The following is a 15,543-nucleotide window of genomic DNA, read 5'->3' as shown; positions in this document are numbered from 1 at the left end:
GTGAATGAAAAAATAGGAACTTTTTATCAACTCTGCACCCACTTATCAAATGATACTCTGTTGGCTTCAAAAGATTTTGTTCCAAGACAAATTGATATGATTGGCGCAATCAATTATCCATGATATATATATATATATATATATATATATATATATATATATATATATATATATATATACACGGTATATATAATTTCAACAAATATTGATTTACTACGCAGTTGGGAACAGAAAGAAAATCCACACATGACTATTACTGGGCATATGATTATGCCACTGAAACCTCATTTGCAAGACATACCTACAGCTTGAATTCCATAATGTTTGCATCATTTATAAGAAAATGACTGTGATTTTAAAATTTTCCAATTGTCCCTAATACTAAGGAACAGAGTAAAACAAGTTTGGGAAACATAAATATGGTATTTAAGTAATGGACTCATGCATGATGCTATATACCTGGACTCGCACATAAATTCATGCAGATCTTTATGGAAGAAGACTTTATTACTGGCACATTTCCAGTCACATGTTATGGGCTCAGCATAAAACATTTTCCCTCGATTAGGAACTACATAACCAGTTAAATGGTAATAAATTCTGCATTTTTTACATTTTGAAATGCCTCGCTGGCCGGGAATAGGTCCACCAAGACTGTAAAATGTCACACAAATTCGGGAATATGGATATAAAGTTTCACCACATTCAACACACTGTTGAACAGGTGGGTTTACAAATTTTAAATAAGGTTCCTTCCAGTCTTTAGAAGCCTGCCATAAAATTCCGGAAATGTCTTGTGGGTTCTCCCTCCAAAACTGGATGTAGTTCTCGCAATTCTTCAGAACTGGTATTACATGATTTAAGGTCGCAGGAGGAATATCCTTAAAAAAGGGAGATGCCATGCATATATTTAAAATCAACATTGTGCTGTTTAAGAAGTTAACAGGCACATGGTTTATGGCACTTGAAAGGATGGCCAATTGGGGTGGGGTGAAGTATAGGGAAAGCACTCTTATTGTGTCTTCATTGGAATTCAGTGGTAGTAGGTGAATCTGCTCACAAATTTTTCGTCTGAGTTCTGAAATTTCAGAGGTAATGACTTCTTTTTTCCACATTGTGCTAACCAGTGACTCTATCTTCTTGGATGGTGTCCCTTCACATGCTTTGGACAGTGACCTTTTTGCTTTTGGTGTCCGGTCTCTTTTCTTCACATCCCTCAGTGTCCGTCTCTTCTGTGGAGTTTCTGAAAATTCATTGAAAATAAGTGATGAATAGGAATATGAATATACATGCGCAGTACCTATAATGAGTATATTCATACTATTAGCTAGTCTACACAGTAAATCGGGTTAAAATGAGGAATTCATACAGTCATTGTAATATTGTACTCGCAGATAATTGTACTAGCATAGGACTGAAATGTTAATGTTAATGATGCCCTGCATTGAATACTCATATCGATGTTAGGCTTTTTATAGATACAACCCTGAAAAGAATATTCTGTGAAAGAATATTTTGTGTCATTTATAAAAAGAAGGCATACATGTATGATCAGTGTAAAAGACTGTTAACAAAAGTCGGTAAAAGAAACCACACAGGGTAACCACTAACATTGTCACTCAAAAGTCTATTTGAAAACCACATTTTCATACAGATTTATTGAAGACGTAAGTTCAAATGTGACATTTCACCAGGCACCGTTGTCTTTTGATTGCTACATTGTTTTCTACAAATCAATTTTAGTATATTGTAAACATTTAGTTAGTTTGTTTCATTGTTGTTTTTTTTCTGGGGGGGGGGGGTTCTTTTTGTATTATCCTTATAACCTTTCCTTTGATCTTTTTACATATATACACACACCTGGCTTCACTTAGGACTCTGTATATTGTATTGCATATTGCAAGGATTTTCTGCTTTAATACCTTGCTCCCTTCAAAGACAGGTGTACCTTTTGAAGTACAACAGGTGTGAACGAAGAAATCTTATTACTGTATATCTACAATATGTTGGTTTTATAATCTTCTGTGTCATTTAGTTTAAACAAAATTTTCAGATTCATTAAATAATGTTGCATAGGGTTAGGTAACAGGTATCATACATGTATCTTATAATTACCTTCTCCTTACAATATCAAGGTAATGCTACATATATATCATATATCAAATAATATTTTATGATATGATATATTGGCATATTACATTCATGAGTCAATAAATAATGAAAAGGAAAGAAAGTAAAAGAAATTAAGTTATTTACTACTTATATCAATAATTGGTAAGAGCAAGAGGGAGAGAGAGAGATCAGCCCATTCAATGAAAGTATGCAAGAAGGACATTCCACTAGTCTTTTTTGTTTAGCATTCACCTTGGATTTAAATTCGTATCTTTCTATCTGTCGTGAGGGGGGCGGACACAAATTGGTAGAAAAAATTCCACATTTTTAGTGTAATGATACAATTTCTATCAGCAATTGGGTATTTCCTCCCTAAAGAAAATTTGATCATGATCAGTCAATGCACCTTATCCAACTGAAACTGAACTACACATTGTATTTTGTTCTGTCATTGTAATCTTGCTCTAAGCTCTCTTTGTTATATATAACACATATCACAGAGAGAATGCAGACTGATAGACCTTGCCTGAGAAAAGGGAATACGACTATAAGATGCAGTCACAGAAATCATTTGTAATTGTTCAGTCAATAATGGTTTTCCCCATTTCAAACCTTTTCATTGCAAGACTTTAGTGATGAAGTCATTTCGTAATGTTATATTGGATCATGATCAAACCAAGATGCAAATTTCAAACTTCATTTTTTTGTCTATAAAGTTCTCCCAAACCCTATAATCATGTTAAACCCTCACCTTTCCTTTCATCTTTTTACATATATACACACACCTGGCTTCAGTTAGGACTCTGTATGTTGTATTGCATATTGCAAGGATTTTCTGCCTTAATACCTTGCTCTCTTCAAAGACAGGTGTACCCTTTGAAATACAACAGGTGTGAAGAAGAAATCCTACTACTGTATATCTAAAATATGCTGGCTTTATAATTGTCTGTGTCATTTACAGAGAAATATATTTTGATTATAACTATTAATCATTGTTACCAGCAAAATATTATATTAATATACTTTTAAAAAATTGTCAGAATTGTTGTCCATTGGATTCTGTCATATCCTATTAAAATATTTCTGCATTTTTTCATCTGTGGTAGATTCTAGTGAACTTAGCTAACTATGAATATATTTAAAAAAAAAGAAAAAAAAAAGAGAAGATATTTCTGTGTCATAATTCATTTCTCTTGTCCCACAATCTATTGTGATGAACATTCAGCATCATATTTTAAATATGCTAAGTCCATGTAACTATATTCTTTTTAAATCACATGCAGATACAAAGTAAACATTAAGGAGTCTAAAACATGTAGTATAAATAACTTGGTAACTTTGAATTTTTGTAAACAAGCCCCAAAACTTTTTGCCCCATCACAATTCCTTTCTAAACTTTAGCAAGGAATAGAATTAGATTAAAAAGTTCTCTTTTCAGAAAGTTAGAACTGATAACCTTTTCAAGGATGGAGAGCACTATTCCTTTAAAATTACATGGACATAAAAAAATATATAATGGTACAAAGTGCACACACATTGTTACTTTTTTTCTGTCAACACTTTTACCATTATTACTTTGCTAAAAGTCAAAATGTAGTTCTCTGTCTAAAAAACGATAAACTGATATTCACATTTTTTCACCAAGAACACCCCCCCATTTTCTTTTTTTTGGTTACTGTCATTCACCATTCCTTTGATCTTTTTACATATATACACACACCTGGCTTCAGTTAGGACTCTGTATATTGTATTGCATATTGCAAGGATTTTCTGCTTTAATATCTTGCTCCCTTCAAAGACAGGTGTACCCTTTGAAGTACAACAGATGTGAAAGAAGAAATCCTACTACTGTATATCTAAAATATGCTGGCTTTATAATTGTCTGTGTCATTTACAGAGAAATGAATGAAAATTATTAATTATTAATCATTAATTGCACTCCAATAATTTGTTATTTGCTTAGATAGCCTATATACAATGCTATTTCTTGACTGGAAGTTGTAATAAAATATACATCTACACTCAAGGATCATCACATTTCCTCACTTTTATATATCACTATATATACATTACATGTAAAACTTTCATATTTTAAAAACTTCACAAACTTTTGACAAGTAATTTTCATCATTATGAATTTTTCAAAATATATGCAGAATTCACTCAAGACTCATGAAAAATGTTATATAGGGTACAAAAAATATCAATAACATATTTAAATCTAGGTGATTATGCTTGATTTGGGATTTTTTTTTACAGCGATGGCTGTATGGATATATATAATTAATTAAGTGAATTAACTCAAACTAAATATTATATATTATTTTTTTTTTACATACATATTTAATTACTGCAAATAGAGTGTAAGAACTGACCCATGTTGGAATTAACTCCACAGTTGATTCACAATGCAGATAGATGGATGCAGATGAAGAACACAGCTGTTACATGTACTTGATTGTTCAGGTAGCAATTAAGGTAATAATCACAGGTAGCAGGAGATAAATAACTACTGGTAATCGGATCCAATTGACACTCAATGTATCCACTGTACCCCTGGGTATATATAGAGCTATGGAGGTGTGGGCATGGGACCACTGACCAATCGGCTGCATCCTACTGAATGTAACCACTGTACCCCAGGTTACATAATACAGTCACCTATCATAATGTGTACTTTCATTTTCCATATGAGTTGTACTGTACCCTTTCTGTAACTTTCTAGTATAGACATTTATAGCATGTAACCTAGGGTACAAAAGTATCACCTTAAAACAGAGTCCTTATTCCTTGCCATATATGCATATGGGAAGGCATAGGATTCGTGTTTTTAATTACAGCGATTTTAGGAAACATATCCATTTCAGTAACAATTAATAGTACGTCTATTGTCTGACACCTGTATTAACACAAAATACTACTTGAATAGTGACCAATAAATCAAATGCATATAATTTATATACCTGACTATACTGGTGTTGTGAGAGTCACACTCACAGTAAGCTCGAGACCAAACAAAGTAACACCGATCCTTTCCCTTTTGATTTTCTTTTCTTGCTCTGTTCGACACAAATTATCTTAGCAAATTCATCTTTTCTTCAACTATGCAATGAAAAAACAAACAAACTACATATATAACCACCGACTGTGAATGTCAATTTACTACAGCGACCAAAATGACGTGAATTGAGTTGACATTTTAGATTTTCAAAACAGAAGAGCATGTAAAGGGGGATAACTGGTGTTTTCCACTCTGAGTACCTCCTCATAGTAATGATGTTGGTGAATTATGATTCTCCCTTGATTTTGATGCAATGAAAGAACAGAATTTATTTTTCTAATTTAGAGTAAAAAATAAACAAATAGAAGATTATTACAATAATCAAGCGAAGAAATGCCAGTCGATATCTAATAACAATTTAAAGCATAGAGTTTTATGAGGATATTTTACACATATGATAATATCTTACTACATCATAATATCTTATCTCTGCACAGGATGATTAAGAATCTCTTTCTCTTCCGAGTTGAGTATATAAATATGTTTTGTTCATTGACTAACGTAGAGAAATATTTGGATTTTAATTATTATTATTATTATTCGTTTTTAATAAATTGAAATATTTCTTTTCTTTGCCGGGTTATCATATTTTTCACAATATCAAAATGGATTTCATCTTCTATAGAATTAGATTTGCATTGGGCGCACAGTCGGCCCTTTAGAGGGGTGTTGGTAAACCTATCCACTTCAATGTTTAACCTGTGAGAAGAAATTCTTAATTCACACACTGATCTAGGTCTTCGTCTGTAGTGAGACATAAGGCTGGTAATCTTTTCTCGCCATTTGGGTCCTCCTTTTGCCAGCTTCTGTGCTTCTCCTCATGTGATCCCACCATCTTTCTGTGCTTCTCCTCATGTGAGCCTACCATCTTTTAGTTCAGTCTCTACCATTCTTCGTCTCGTTGTTTTTGGCCTGCCATGTTTTCTATTTCCAGGTGGGATCTATCTTAGAGCAACGTTTTGCAGTCGCTGCTGGTCCATTCGAAAAGATGGCTTCGACAGTCTTTCCTTTATTTCAATGCTGATGTTCCTGCAGTTTGTTTTCTTTGGTAGACCATTATCTGAAAATTTGTTAAGCCTAAATATTTCACAGATTTTCCTTGGGCATCCGTGATAGAAACTTTCAATATTCTTCATGTCATATTGTATAATTCTTCAATACTCATATCTATAACTGTTAGATAACTTGCACTTTGTTTTAAAAGAATAAAGGTTGGATTTCCAGAATGGATGTGAGGTTGTAAAAGAGGTCCTCACCTTCCCTAGTCTAGCTTTGATGTCTTTTTATGGGTTGCGTTGTCTGTACACTACTGATAAGGCTTCCGAGGTAAGTAAATTTCTCGATATACTCAATTGTTGCGGCTCCTATATATATGTTAGCTTGTGTTGTAGAACTAATGTAAACTAACTCTCGTGGCTTTTGTTTTTGTTGTGCAGATGTGGAGATCTGTCTGATTTGATTTTTTTTTTTTAGACTATCTGATTTGTCTTGTATGTTGTTAAAGTTGGTGGAGAGTAGCTAGTGGATAGTATGACTAGGTAATCTGTCATAAAGTCCAGATCTTGTAGGCGTGACAACAGATCCCATTGTATCCCTCATCAAGAACATTGGTTTGTCTGATATTGCTTTCCTCATTATCCCGTCAATTGTTACGAGGAAGATGATAGGTGAGATGGCACATCCCTGTCTCACTCCAGATTCTACCTGGAACCAATCTGATGTTACATGTATTTAGTATTACATTGCATTCCTAATTTTTATAAAATTTCATGATGGTTGTGACATACTTTACTGGTAGTCCATAAAGGTATCTTCCATAGCATTTCTCTGTTGACACTATCAAATGCCTTTTTGAAATAAATGAAATTGATATAAAGAGGACAGTTCCACTCTATACACTGTTCGATGACGTTCCTAAAGTAAAGATTTGGTCAGCACAGCCTCTTCCTTTTCCAAACCCTTGTTCTCTCTTTTCCGAATTTCATATCGATATTTGCTTCTACTCCGGATAGAGGTATTTTGCAAAAATATTTTACTAGGTTTTGACAGTAGGGTAATACCCCGCCAATTATCACAAACTTGGTGTCTCCTTTTGGGGGCAATTGGCAAATTTGACAATTAGTCATTTTGTCCAGTCATTTGGGATGGTGTCATTGTTCCATTCGTTAATTCTTGAGTAGACTTGTTAGCACTGATGTTGATGTTGCTATGTCTGTTTTTAACATTTCTGAATGGATCGGGTATATTCCTGGGATTTTTCCATTTTTTAGCAATACAATGGCTTTCCTCACTTCAAATTATGTTGGAGGGTGTACATTTAAATCTAAATGCATTTCTACTGGTTCAATGTCAGCTTTTTCGTCCAGGCTGCGTTCAAGATCGTAGCGGCAAGCCTAGGGGCTAAGCATGGTGGCTGATTTGTGCCATTTTACACTTTGATGTCTTTTCATTATTTTGAGGAGAAAAGTAGCGAATATTATCATTTTGTCGGTTTTTCGTTAGTTCGTGACGAAAAGTCGCTAAATATAGTTTTGTTGTCTTTTTGCCTCGAAATAACAGAAAGACAATAAAGTATAATATTCAATTTCAATTATTATTTATTGATTCACCAAGCATGTTGGCATATAATCATGTTACACAATATGAGATATATAATGACAATAAACTAATTGCTAACAGTTCATTTAAATATATGTAAGTACAAGTATATAATTGATGTGTACCTGTGATATTAGACTATATATGCAATTTAGTATTGCATATTACATAAATTAAATGTAGTTATAGCACTCTACTTTTGGTGCGCAATTCAAAACATTCATGTAAAAATTCACAAAACCTTTTAGTATGAACTACATTGGCAAGGTTGCATAGTACTTTACAATGGTTTTCCTTTGATATATCATCATCTGAATTGTAGATGTTCAAAGGGTAATATTTCTTTCTTATATCTTTATACATGAAGCAGTCATATAAAAAATGTAACTCATCTTCAACAGTAGTTTTACAAAACTGACAAAAACGACATTCTTTTGGAATACATGGTTTTGAATATCTACCAGTTTCAATTTCTAAAGGGTGGGCAGATATTCTTAGTTTTGTTAATCTAGAGCGTACTACTTTCGCAACTGGAAATTTCAAATAGTCTTGTAATTCATTACTGTAAAATAGCAACTTTCCACGTTTAGATAATTCAGTATTTTGCAGTTGCGTGTTAATATTATCAATATAGTAATTCTTCAAGTAATTGTAAAATGTACTATTATCAATATCCAATGATGGAAGATTTAGCTTATTTCTTAACTTTATTATTTGTCCTTGCCAATTTTCCTGTATGCCAATATTATAAAGGTTATCATCCTCCAGTTTAGCAGCCATAAGTATTGGATTTTTAATACCATTTTTATCATCATAGCTTTTTAGTCTTTTGTAAAATTTGAACATAGAGAGGAGAGCTTTAAAGCAGATGGGGAATGTTCCAAGTTCATATTCGATGGCTAAATTTGAGGCTTTTTTCTGTACACCCAAATTGTCTTTAAATATTAAGTGCTGTATTTTTTCAAAGGGTAGTTGGTCACAATTGTTAATGTTAATATTTAAGTATGAAATGCAAATTTCAGAATCATAAAAAAGTATAGGTTCAATAAGAGCAGAATAAAGTTTTTAAAAGAGTTTTTACAGATAATTTATCATAAAAGGGCAAGTAATGTTTAATTGCATAAAAAGCTTTCCGTGCACGGTCAGCTAGCTGTTCAGCTGCGTATTTAAGTTTACCATTACAGCTGAAAATAATTCCCAAATATTTATATTCATGTGTAAGATGAATTATTGAGTGATTATAATAAAAATAGTGTTGGGCTGTGTCAATTTTCTTATTTGAGAAAATCATTGCATTAGTTTTCTTAAGGTTAACAGTTAATTTTTCCTTCATGCAATATTCTGAAAGACAGTCTATCGAAGTTTGAAGGCCTTCTTTTGTAGTTGAGAGGAGAATTAAGTCACCTGCAAAGAATAAATGACCAACTTCAACATTTTGAAGTCTAGGTGGGTTTGTGTTAAAATTCATAAGTTGTGAGTAGAAATCATCAATAAATATATTAAAGAGAGTAGTGGAAAGGTTATCGCCTTGCTTAACCCCACGCGTTTCCACAAATGGTTCACTATATCTAGATTCGTCTTTGCAGCAATATTTAGTGTTTGAATACATGTGTTTTATGAGATTGTAAAATTTCCCACCTACACCTTTTTTTGTATAGTTTGGTTAACAAAGAAGTTCTATCAATTGTATCAAAAGCTTTGGTGAAATCAACAAAACATGCATATGTGTTTTGTTTCTTGTGTTTTAAATAAGAGTTTTTAAGATAAATATGTTATCTGTAGTGCGATGATTCCTCCTGAAACCAAATTGGTAGTTACTAAGTAGTTTATTTGTTTCTAAGTATGAGTTTAGGCGGTACTGTAGACGCCCATTAAAAAGTTTACCCATAGAGCTAGTAACACTTAATCCTCTATAGTTGGTTGGGTTACATGGGTCCCCAGATTTATAAATGGAAGATATTTGTACTCAATTCCAGTCTTCGAGTATTTCCCCAGAAAGAAGAATTTTATTAAAATGTTTTGTTATTACAGATAAAGGTATACTTGAACTACTTTTAATAAATTCATTGAGTATCAAGTCTTGTCCTGGCGATTTGCCACATTCTAGATTTTTTAATACCAAGTTTAACTTGTATGTAAAAGGATAATCAAGGGGATTAAGGTTTTGTATTTCAGAGTCAACTACATCTTCATAGGTATTATTTCCCTTAGAGCATAATAAGTTTTTATAGTGATCCACAAACATGTGAAGACTTGGGGAAGAAGAATTGGAGTTTAAGTGCATTTTATTTTTCTTTAAAATTTTCCAGAAATCTTTTGAGTTATTCCGATTCAAGTTATCAATTTTGTCAGTGATTGTTTTATAAAATTCATGTTTTGATTTCCTTCTCATAATGTTAAATTGTCGTTTGGCATTTTTGAAAGCATGTAGAAGATTACAGTCTTTTGGTTTGCTCTGCACTCTTCTTCCAAGTCTTTGGACCTCCCTCCTTAATTGAGTTATATCATTAGACATCCATGGTTTTGGTTTAGGTTTGTTTTTCTTATGCTTATTTATTGGTGGTTTAAAAAGAAGAGTTTTAGATGCAGCTGTTACATATATATGAGTTAATATATTGTTAATGTCATTAATACTGATGTTTTCATTACTAAGGCTGTTTTCAAATCCAACTAGGCAGTTAGTGCTCTCTACATCAACTAAAGCTGTTTGATAAGCAAGTTTAAATTGATCAGACCAAATATATTGTCCTCTCAAAGGACTAGATTTGCATATAATCTTTGGTTCAAATATGAGTGGATAATCAAAGGAGACAACATTTGAGTCTAGTACATATAATACTATGATCTGACAATTCTGTAGGGGGTAAAACACTAAAATACATCACATTATATAAAACATGACTGGTGGCCAACATATAGTCTATACAACTAGAACCATTAAAATTATAAAATGTACAATAACCAAGAGAATCACCCAGAAATCTTCCATTAAGAATTCTAAGGTTTAAGGTTTTACAAAGAGTAGTTAAGCGTTCACCATGTAGATTGGTATGCTTATCAGTGTTATTGCGTGGTAACGTAGAATCAGGTGAATAATCTGGAGGTAGGGGGCAATCAGAAATTTTATCAATATAGCACAAAGCAGCCGTCATACCTAGCCCCTAACGCAGCCCAGGATATGGGTGGTTTAAAACTAAGTACTTTGAAATGCTGAACCCATCTGTTAGCTTGCTTATTTTCACTTGTGAGGATACTTCCCTGCTTGTATTTAATATTGGAAATGGTCGTGTTGTTGTTTCTGTATAGGGTTTTATAATGATCTTATAAAGATGTCTCTCATTTGCCCTTTGGTAGCAGCTGTTTCGGCCTCGATTGATTGTTCATCAAGGAAGTTTTTTGTCCAGTTGTCACTTGTGCACTCTTTTGCACCTCCTCATCGGCCCCTTAGTATTCATATTGCAGTTTCTTGTTGACTCTGTTGGATTTGGCAGTGGCGGATTTAAGGGGGATGCAACCGCCCCCCCCACCCCCCCCCGCCCCTAAAGTTTTCGAATATAAGGTAAATTGTGATCTCTTGTTTAGAAAAATGTAAACGATAAAAGAAGCCATAATTTCTTCAACTCTCAGAGAAATAAATGACAAAATCTTGATATCTATTTAATCACATTTTTTGGGAAAACTTTCTTTTTTTCTCCAAAAACCCTTAAGATTTGCGTCATTTTATCAAATATGACAGAAAATAGTAATAAAAGTCCTGAAAGTACTGACTGATCACTAGATGCAAGGTGAAGACAACGAACAGTGATCAATCTTATTACTCCTACAAGCAATACAAAATAGATAGTTGGGCAAACACGGACCCCGGGACACACCAGAGGTGGGATCAGGTGCCTAGGAGGAGTAAGCATCCCCTGTCTACCGGTCACACCCGTCGTGAGCCCCATATCCCAATCAGGTAAACGGAGTTATCCGCAGTCAAAATCAGTGTGCCAAGAACGGCTTAACAATCGGTATGAAACACGTCAGTCAGCATTTGACCCAATGCTAGGTTGTATTGATGAACTAGATCGTTATAACAACCATAGAATTTGCGAAATGCTGACTTCAATCGAGACTGTTGAAATCCCTGTACCATCAACTTGTTTGTCAGTAGCTTACCTCGATTTAAAAACTGACTATACCCAGAACAAGCTCTTGCATATCGAATCAGTTGAGATATATAAACACCATATGCAGGTGATAATGGAATATTGCTACATAAATGTGGGAAGTTGACGATGGAGAAGCTGAAAGCATCCCGTTTGTCATACAGTTGAGTTGTCAGTTTGCCATTAATGTCTATGAATATTTCCGTTTTCCATTTTTGTTGAAGAAGCAACTGTCTATGATATGAAAAAGTCTAGTCTTTAATTTATCGTGAGTAATGGTCATGTATAGTGTTGAAAAGTCATAGGTTTTAATGTTATTGATTTGGGAAAAATTCTGCGATTTCAAGTTTACTAAAAGTTTTTTAGAATCCACGTTTGATTAACACCACTTCTGGCATATATAGTCGCACAATAAGTTTGAAGTTTCTCCTTCACAGCTGTTAATATTTTCGTGAGGAGCAAAGATAGGGGCTTGGTACAGCACTTACTGGATCCAGCAATGTATCTTTATTTGTCAGGCGTTTTATGTAGTTTAGGAATCCAGTATAGGTACGGTATAATATTCTAAAATGGCTGAATTTACAGCACTTCGTATCATATTGTTTCACTTGAGAAGACAGTTGTCTGGCTTGTGGACTTGTTTATTTATGTTGGACTGTAACATGTAAATATTTTTCATTGCATAGGAAACTTCTAGCCCAAATGTGTGTCAACAAATTTGAAATTACTGTGTTACCAATTTTGTTACAATGTTTACAATTTACATATTCTTGTTTACAGTTTTAGTAGTTTAGAAAATTTTCTTTACTAAAGAAAGAATTTGAGTGTTTACATATCCACTTGATTTTAACCTTTCATGCATTATTGACAGGTTGTATTGTGCAATTCGAAAGTATGCCATTATCAATTTTATCTTTAACATTTGGTTTCATTATGTTGGTCCATAAAAAATAAGCTATTAAACATAAACTGTCGTACGTCAACCTATCATATCCCTGTGAGCTCGAAATAAAGGACACCACAGAGTCGTCCACTTCTGCTTCAGACTTAGATATTTTATTGAAAGTAGACATTAACGGCAAAATGACAACTCAACTGTATGACAAACGGGATGATTTCAGCTTCTCCATCGTCAACTTCCCACATTTATGTAGCAATATTTCATTATCACCTGCATATGGTGTTTATATATCTCAACTGATTCGATATGCAAGAGCTTGTTCTACGAATAGTAAGCTACTGACAAACAAGTTGATGGTACAGGGATTTCAACAGTCTCGATTGAAGTCAGCATTTCGCAAATTCTATGGTTGTTATAACGATCTAGTTCATCAATACAACCTATCATTGATTCAAATGCTGTCTGACGTGTTTCATATCGATTGTTAAGCCGTTCTTGGCACACTAATGTTGACTGCGGATAACTCCGTTTACCTGATCAGGATATAGGGCTCACGGCGGGTGTGACCGGTCGACAGGGGATGCTTACTACTCCTAGGCACCTGATCCCACCTCTGGTGTGTCCAGGGGTCCGTGTTTGCCCAACTATCTATTTTGTATTGCTTATAGGAGTTATGAGATTGATCACTGTTCGTTATCTTCACCTTGCATTTAACCTGAAAATGAATAAGAAAAACGTCCACACACAAAAACTCGCCTTGTTGGAAACACGACAAACTCCGGATACATTCGCATATTTTCGGTTTCTTCCGTAAAAAAGGCCGGATGTAAACAAAGCAAGAATATTTGCTCATGGAAACAACAATCGTTTGTGTTTGAAAGATAATTCAAATTCATCTAATAAATCAATGCAAAATAAAAAGATTGTTTTTTTCTTCAAAATATTGATCTTAAAGCTCGGATGTCTCGCGCACACGTTTGTATGGAGCGTAGCGGAATCAGCCGAGTATTGCCGATTGCTGTGTACACACGTAGATTCAATTCATATGTTCTCGGCACGGCTTCCGTTTTGAGGCCTCGACTGACAGTAAACTAACGTGACCCCGTTTAAAAATGACTACATAGGAGCCTTCTATAGGGCTTAATGAAATATGTCTCCGAAATATATTTCAAGCCCTATAAAATCTTCGCCCCCCCCTCCTCAGGACACACTGCCTCATAAAGTTGCCCCCCCCCCCCACATACTACCCATAGTCCTCTGCGTCTTGTGTGCAAACGACCTATGGCGGAATTTTGCCCCCCCCCCACTCTAACAGCTATTCCTGGATCCACCCCTGTTTGGTATCCACTTCACTATCCATCAATTTTTCCTTGATAGATATTTTTCAGAGTTCCAGGAGTTATCCTTCTTTGCATCTATTCTTTTTGAAGCCAAGTACTTTTTGCATCTATTCTTTTTGAAGCCAAGTACTTTTTCTGCTGTTTTAACATACACCGTCTTGGTGTTTTCCCATTCAGCATTTTAAAGCATTTGCATTATCCAACGGGGGGGGGGGGGAGCGGGGGGGGGGGGGGGGGCTTTAAGCCTGTTCCTTAGTTCCAGCTGGAATTGCTAAAGCGGATCTTAGTTTATAGATCTCCAGTTTCTTAGTGTGTTGGCTTGTAAGGTTCTTTCTCAGCTTTGATTTTCATGGCTGCTAGGCACTACAAGGTAAGAATCTGAGTTGATGTCTGCTCCGCGATAAACTCTAACATCTTTCAGGGATTTCCTTCAAATTTCTGACTACTGATAAATAATTCTCATAATCAGTTTTGTTTGAGTTTCACATATGTGCTTAATGTGCCGTCAGTATAGTTTTATAAACTTGAATACCAATCTCAATCTAATTAAAATGAGATCACCTTTAACAGTTACACTGGAGATTGCATTTGAGGTCATGTTATAAACCCCAGTCTTGTGACTACACACCATATTCACATAATCATCCAGTATGACAGACTAAATTGAAATTATGTTTCCCTATAACAAACAAGATTATTTCTGGTATTTAGTACCGTATAATATGTTGTACGATGTGACCGTTGAGACGAGCGAAGCCCATTAACATCTTGCAACACGACTTATAGACATTTTATCCGCCTCTTCATTTAAAGGGACTGATTCACGATTTTCCCCCAAATTTTTTTTTTCACTTTTAATGATCAAAATATATTGTTTAATGTGTTTAAAAGAGTTCACATAAAAATTAAGGTTATACATTATCACAGAAGCTCATTTTAAAGAGTTTATTATTTGTTTTGTAAACAGATATTGTGGTATGTTATTGTTTACGAAATTTTTAAAAGAAATGGATATCGATCTGAATTTATGTTTGTTTGTATACATAAAAAGACTCGAGTCTTTGTTTACATAACACAGATTTAAGGCTAAAATATTGCTTTTATTCCTGCATTCAGAAAGTCAAAATTTTGGCTCTCCATATTAAATGAGTTATTTTTTTTAATGTTTAACATCAGAAATGAAAAATATTTTTATCAAAAATCGTGAACCAGTCCCTTTAACGCGGGAAATATAACGCGGTGGATGTAAACAGTTATAGTGTGACGTCATATAAGCTGCAATGTTTTTTCTTCTTCTCTCAAACCAAGCAAAAACAAAACGTTTGAAGCTATAAGAAAGCTTGTCTGGAATTTAAAAACGTTTATGGTACTTTCTAAACAGTC

This window comes from Ostrea edulis, chromosome 2, assembly GCF_947568905.1.
Source record: "Ostrea edulis chromosome 2, xbOstEdul1.1, whole genome shotgun sequence".
Classification (NCBI taxonomy): Eukaryota; Metazoa; Mollusca; class Bivalvia; order Ostreida; family Ostreidae; genus Ostrea; species Ostrea edulis.
This window is presented reverse-complemented; position numbering follows the sequence as displayed.